The sequence below is a fragment of the Clarias gariepinus genome, chromosome 28 (genome assembly GCF_024256425.1).
Source record: "Clarias gariepinus isolate MV-2021 ecotype Netherlands chromosome 28, CGAR_prim_01v2, whole genome shotgun sequence".
Taxonomy (NCBI): Eukaryota; Metazoa; Chordata; class Actinopteri; order Siluriformes; family Clariidae; genus Clarias; species Clarias gariepinus.
Genome location: NC_071127.1, coordinates 1,098,732 through 1,106,855, shown reverse-complemented (window position 1 = coordinate 1,106,855; position 8,124 = coordinate 1,098,732).

Here is an 8,124-nt window from a genome sequence, read left to right as displayed (position 1 = left end):
TCACTTCATCACCTTTAGTCACTTCATCACCCGTAGTCACTTCATCACCTGTAGTCACTTCATCACCTGTAGTCACTTCATCACCTGTAGTCACTTCATCACCCTTAGTCACTTCATCACCCTTAGTCACTTCATCACCCGTAGTCACTTCATCACCCGTAGTCACTTCATCACCCGTAGTCACTTCATCACCCGTAGTCACTTCATCACCCGTAGTCACTTCATCACTCGTAGTCACTTCATCACTCGTAGTCACTTCATCACCCGTAGTCACCTCATCACCCGTAGTCACGTAGTCACTTCATCACCCGTAGTCACTTCATCACCCGTAGTCACTTCATCACCCGTAATCACTTCATCACCCGTAGTCACTTCATCACCCGTAGTCACTTCATCCTCTGTAGTGACTTCATCACCTTTAGTCACTTCATCACGCGTAGTCACTTCATCACCCGTAGTCACTTCATCACCCGTAGTCACTTCATCACCTGTAGTCACTTTATCACCTGTAGTCACTTCATCACCTGTAATCACTTCATCACCTGTAGTCACTTCATCACCTGTAGTCACTTCATCACCTGTAATCACTTCATCACCCGTAGTCACTTCATCCCCCGTAGTCACTTCATCCCCCGTAGTCACTTCATCCCCCGTAGTCACTTCATCACCTGTAGTCACTTCATCACCTGTAGTCACTTCATCACCTGTAATCACTTCATCACCCGTAGTCACTTCATCCCCCGTAGTCACTTCATCCCCCGTAGTCACTTCATCCCCCGTAGTCACTTCATCCCCCGTAGTCACTTCATCACCTTTAGTCACTTCATCACCTTTAGTCACTTCATCACCCGTAATCACTTCATCACCCGTAATCACTTCATCACCCGTAGTCACTTCATCCCCCGTAGTCACTTCATCCCCCGTAGTCACTTCATCACCCGTAGTCACTTCATCACCCGTAGTCACTTCATCACCCGTAGTCACTTCATCACCCGTAGTCACTTCATCACCCGTAGTCACTTCATCACCCGTAGTCACTTCATCACCCGTAGTCACTTCATCACCTTTAGTCACTTCATCACCTTTAGTCACTTCATCACCCGTAGTCACTTCATCACCCGTAGTCACTTCATCACCCGTAGTCACTTCATCACCCGTAGTCACTTCATCACCTTTAGTCACTTCATCACCCGTAGTCACTTCATCACCCGTAGTCACTTCATCACCTTTAGTCACTTCATCACCCGTAGTCACTTCATCACCCGTAGTCACTTCATCACCTGTAGTCACTTCATCACCTGTAGTCACTTCATCACCTGTAGTCACTTCATCACCTGTAGTCACTTCATCACCTGTAGTCACTTCATCACCTGTAATCACTTCATCACCTGTAATCACTTCATCACCTTTAGTCACTTCATCACCCGTAGTCACTTCATCACCCGTAGTCACTTCATCACCCGTAGTCACTTCATCACCTGTAGTCACTTCATCACCTGTAGTCACTTCATCACCCGTAGTCACTTCATCACCCTTAGTCACTTCATCACCCGTAGTCACTTCATCACCCGTAGTCACTTCATCACCCGTAGTCACTTCATCACCCGTAGTCACGTAGTCACTTCATCACCCGTAGTCACGTAGTCACTTCATCACCCGTAGTCACTTCATCACCCGTAGTCACTTCATCACCCGTAATCACTTCATCACCCGTAGTCACTTCATCACCCGTAGTCACTTCATCACCCGTAGTCACTTCATCACCCGTAGTCACTTCATTACTCGTAGTCACTTCATCACCCGTAGTCACCTCATCACCCGTAGTCACGTAGTCACTTCATCACCCGTAGTCACTTCATCACCCGTAGTCACTTCATCACCCGTAATCACTTCATCACCCGTAGTCACTTCATCACCCGTAGTCACTTCATCACCCGTAGTCACTTCATCACCTTTAGTCACTTCATCACGCGTAGTCACTTCATCACCCGTAGTCACTTCATCACCCGTAGTCACTTCATCACCTGTAGTCACTTTATCACTCGTAGTCACCTCATCACCCGTAGTCACGTAGTCACTTCATCACCCGTAGTCACTTCATCACCCGTAATCACTTCATCACCCGTAGTCACTTCATCACCCGTAGTCACTTCATCCTCTGTAGTGACTTCATCACGCGTAGTCACTTCATCACCCGTAGTCACTTCATCACCCGTAGTCACTTCATCACCCGTAGTCACTTCATCACCTGTAGTCACTTTATCACCTGTAGTCACTTCATCACCTGTAATCACTTCATCACCTGTAGTCACTTCATCACCTGTAGTCACTTCATCACCCGTAATCACTTCATCACCCGTAGTCACTTCATCACCTTTAGTCACTTCATCACCCGTAGTCACTTCATCACCCGTAGTCACTTCATCACCTTTAGTCACTTCATCACCTTTAGTCACTTCATCACCCGTAGTCACTTCATCACCCGTAGTCACTTCATCACCCGTAGTCACTTCATCCCCTGTGGTCACTTCATCCCCTGTGGTCACTTCATCACCCGTGGTCACTTCATCACCCGTGGTCACTTCATCACCCGTAGTCACTTCATCACCCGTAGTCACTTCATCCCCCGTAGTCACTTCATCCCCCATAGTCACTTCATCCCCCGTAGTCACTTCATCACCCGTAGTCACTTCATCACCCGTAGTCACTTTATCACCCGTAGTCACTTCATCACTTCATCACCCGTAGTCACTTCATCGCCCGTAGTCACTTCATCGCCCGTAGTCACTTCATCGCCCGTAGTCACTTCATCGCCCGTAATCACTTCATCGCCCGTAGTCACTTCATCGCCTGTAGTCAACTACTACTGGAGAGAGAAAAAACGGGACATGGGAGGGAAAGAAATCGAGACCACGTGACTCATATTTCCGGCACCAAACTCCGAGTACATACTGAATGTCTTTATTTTAGGCCAAGCTGAAAGTAAAACTCAGCTATTCAGAATTCTACTCAGTAATTCTCTCCAGCCCTGTTTAACAAGATCCGGGTATTATCTTCCAGTCTGTAATGGCTACGCACATGCACAGGAAAGCACGTGGAACTTACTCTCCTCTCCGCCATGTCATCTACTTCTCCCTCAGTATCAGCATCAGACCACCTAAAGCTGCCCCTAGTGGTTACCAACGGTCACAGCCAGATGCTGAATTACATGAACTGAGAAGTAATAAACAAAAAGAAAAAAAATAAACTTCAACTGGGATGGCTGTTTAACCCTGCTCGTTAATACGTAATAGGAATTATACAGTATTTTAGTGTTGACTGTGTGATATCAGCAGCCGAACGTTCAAAGGAGAAAGCTATATTAGCTTATCCCCAATTTTGGATAGGGTTACATTTGCATTGTCAGTAACCAATAGGGCTGCATTATTCATTATGATCAAAACCTTTATTATTTTGATCATTGGGATCACAATTATTCTTTGGTGTTAGTGACATTATATTTTCACTGCTTTCACATCCATGTTCTGTTACATTCCTAATAATATACATCAGTACAGCGTTACCTCAGCATACAAATTTAATCCGTTCTGGAGGCGAGTTCTTAACGTGGGATTTTGTGATGTGAAATGCATTTTCCCATAGGAAATAATATAATTGCAGATAATTCGTTCCAGCCACCCAAAATATTACCAATTTCCTACACTATAATCACCTACAATTTATTCCCATTTATTCGGCTGCTCTTATTGTTTTACATTTTTTTATATATTCTCAATATATTTTCTATATTGTGTATTTTTGTGTACAGTTATTTAATTTTTAACTTTTATTTGTATATTTTTATTTTATTCTTCCCTAGTTAAACTTACCCTTTTTTATAATCTCCTATTCCTATTCCTATTCTTTTATTCTTAGGTCACGAGCAGTTGTCTAAGCATTTCACTGCATATCGTACTGTGTATGACTGTGTATGTGACAAATAAAATTAGAATTTTTATTTAGAATTTTGATCATATTTTTGCATATTAAAACAATCGAAACGTTTAGAAAAGACATGGAAATGAAGTAAAATATAACATAAATATAAGTTAAGTTAATATTAAACCTCACTTAACATTAATTTATGATTCCTTTTGGCACCGGCTGCTTTAAAAAACAAACTGAAAGTGGCAAACTGAAAACATTTCTTTTTGCTACCGTCCTTGCTAACATTCTTGGGACCCATGGTGCTATGGTGCTTTCAGATTCATATTAATTAGAATCAGGTCTCATCACATCGAAAATAAATAATGCAAAGGGAATCTGTTAAAGGTGCAGTGCTGTATTGTTGTGATGTCAGGTCTATGTTGCCTGTGTCTCTGGCTGGGAGTTCAAGTCAAGTCAAGTAGGCTTTTATTGTCATTCCAACCATATAGAGTTCAGTACACAGTGAAACGAAACAACGTTCCTCTAGGACCAACATTCCTCCAGGAACAAGGCAACAACATAAATTAACAACACATCTCTACCGGAACCAGCTAGCTAAGAGACCTAATTAGCTGACTAGCTCAGCTACAGTATGACAGATTTACGTTTTTTATTTTTAAGTTAACCTAAAACTACTTCTATACAAAAAAGAGACAACAACAGACAACAAAGTGCAAATGTGCAAACAAAGAGCTACAGAGTGACAAACACAACAACGTTACACGTTTCAGTACTTTTTGTAGTAATGAGGTACGAGTTGAGGTAGTGGGAGGAGAAACAGGAAACATTTGACATTCCTGAGTAGAAGCAATGATTTAAAAATATTTTCTCCAAAAAATAGCAAAAAGATAAATATTGTGCAATATAGTGGAAAAAGAGAAGATCAGGTAGGTCGGTATGAATATGGAGTTCTGTCCCATTGCACTTTGCTGTGAGGACAGTTGCTCTGTCAGTTCTAAATACAATGCAGACCAAAATGTTATAACACAATTCCATTACAGAAAGGGTTAATTACTTACACTGTAACGTACCAGATCTCAATATTTACAACACTTTATTATGGTATGTAAATCTGTGGTCCTCAACCACAGAGCCATGGATGTTGTGCTACTGGGTCACAGAAATAATTCTAAACTAGGTTGGACAGTATATTGTCAGAATCAGAGTCTTACAGTATGTTGTCTTTTTTCTTAGTATTTTATTTCAATTTCAGTGTCTATCAGAGTCTGCAGTTAAAAAAAATGATTAACTTGCGTCTCTTTTACATACTTTCTCTGTATCGGTTTTAATACCCTATAAAATTAATTAATGTTACAAGCTATGAGCTTCTCTGAAAAATGATGAGGCAGCAGAGGAGACTCTGAGACTGCCAACAAAAAGAAAGCCACATTTAAAAGAAAATGCCAATGTCCTTCCTAAATTACAGGTTTATCGCAATAGATGAAGTACATGCTTTAAGCCCAATCTGTACAGTATAATAGATGTGGTCTTAAAAGTATGTTTGGGACAACTTCAACTCTGCTGACATTCTGGATTTACATCAAAGCAGAATATCCTAAGATATCCACAAAAGCACTGAAACCCTTCTTCCATTTCCAACAACCTATCTTTCTGAAACAGGTTTCTGCACTGACAGCAACGAAAATAAAATTTCAGAGCTGACTGGACATAAGGCACCCATTTTGAGTATGATTGTCTCCCATCACTCCTAGATTGGATCTCGTTGCAGGAAAACAACATCAGGGATTACACTGATTCTGTGTTATGATATGTTGTATTTATTATGCACTTTATTATTTTGTTATGAATGTGCGATCGCCAGTTTGTGTAAATTGTCTTACATAAAGTTCAATTAAATTTTATTTATATAGCGCTTTTAACAATGGTCATTGTCTCAAAGCAGCTTCACAAAAATAAAAAAAATTGAAAAGAAAATGAATGGAAGTGTGTATGTGTGAGAAAAATGTGTCTAGATAATAATTAGATGAATGAATGAAATGTCTCTGATGAGCAAGCCAAGGGTGACGGCTACAGTGGCAAGGAAAAACTCCCTGAGATGGTAATAGGAAGAAACCTTGAGAGGAACCAGACTCAATCAGGGAACCCATCCTCATTTGGGTGATAACAGATAGAAATTATATGACATCATGTGTGTTATGCAGCAGAAAGTTCAATATAACAGAAATTCTTTAAATTAACATGAAGTCCAGTTCAGCACAGGGATGAGTCAGTAGGTGCAGAGGGCAGATGGGGTCTGGAATCTCTGGGAGCACAGGAGCAGGATGTGTAGCTCCAACCATAATAAGGCAGAATCCAGCTGGAGCTGGTCCTTCTCTAGATGCCTCAGGATCCTCGCAGGGTTGGACTTTATCTACTGAAGCTGGTATCTCCAGATACCTCGGGATGGGTAGAAAAGTACCGAACAGATGGAGAGAATTAGCGTAGTTGCCATTCAGGATAGATGTCCTGGAGTATGAAGTTATGGTATGAATTATGTGAATTTGTTTAATATTTTTAATTAAGGTAACTTAAACAAGTGGAAGATGAAAATCTCTTACACGGTAAGCATGGTATTGGTTTTCATTGTTATGCTGACGACACACAGTTATATGTCTCAGCAAAACCTGATGAGATAAAACAGCTTACTAAAAGTTGAGCAATGTGTGCAGGACATAAGAAATTGGATGCTAATTAACTTCCTTCTGCTTAATCCAGATAAGACAGAAGTTCTAGTCATAGGACAGCATACAGCTAGAAGTAAGATCTTAGATCACTCTGTAACTTTAAATGACCTTTCTGTTCCATCAAGTGCAACAGTAAAATACCTTGGTGTGATTATAGATTCCAGCCTTTCATTTGAAGCTCATGTAGATAATATTACCAGGATAGCATTCTTTTACCTTAGAAATATTGCCAAGATAAGAAATATATTGTCGCTAAACGATGCAGAAAAAATAGTTAATGCTTTTATTACCTCTAGGTTGGACTATTGTAATGCCTTACTGTCTGGTTGTTTGACTAGATGCATAAACAAGCTTCAGTTAGTCCAGAATGAGAGAGTCCTCACTAGACTGCATTGGCTCCCCTTTTAAAATACTACTTTTGACATATAAAGCATTAAATGGTCTCGCACCGCAGTATCTGAGTGAACTGCTAGTACGATCCGCCACGCCTACTTCGATCAAAGGAGGCAGGCTGCTTATCAGTACCGCGTATTATTAAAACTACAGCTGGGGGCAGAGCTTTTTTTTACAAAGCCCCAAAATTATGGAATAGTCTTCCAAATAGTGTTCGGGCCTCAGACACAGTCTCAGTGTTTAAGTCCAGGCTAAAAACCTATTTATTTAGCCAAGCATTTTTGTTAACAAATTTGCCTTAGGTAAAGGAGCAGATCTGGGGGACTCATGGACGTAGAGTATTATGGTGAACTGGTATGTTCACAGACATATGATCCAGACCCCCTCTGCCATCTGGAGCTGTCTGACTCGTCCTGGTGACCTGCTGGAGAATTTGGTTGGAGATCTCGTCACAGGAATGCCCTGTGTGGTCCGTTTAGGATGCGTTTGGTGACTGGTGACGGTTCCACTTTTCCACGAAGACGGTCCTGGCTTCGGCTGATGCTGACAGATGTTCTCTGAGAACTTGTGACTGCAGTTGCTCCATATTTCAGGACTGGAATTTCCTACAGTCTACCTGAGCCTCCAATAACGAATTGGCCTCCATATGAACTTTTTTCACATCTCCTGTTATACTGAACTTCCAGCTTCCTAACACACAGTATGACTGCAAAACAATCCCGGTCATCCATTTTCACCCAGATGAGGATGGGTTCCCTGTTGAGTCTGGTTCCGCTCAATGTTTCTTCCTATTACCATCTCAGGGAGTTTTTCCTTGCCACTGTCGCCGTCGTCCTCGACTTGCTCATCAGGGAAAGTCTGATCATTTTGACTCAAACACATTCACATTTCATACAAACTTCAATAATTCTTTTCATTTGTGTAAAGCTGCTTTTTGACAATGTCAATTGTTAAAAGCGCTATACAAATAAAATGTAATTAAATTGAATTGAATATAACATATACATTGCTAGGTGCCAGGAGTCCTGTCTGTGTTTCCTGCCCAAATTCTACACCAGTGTCGAACACTACACCAAGAAAA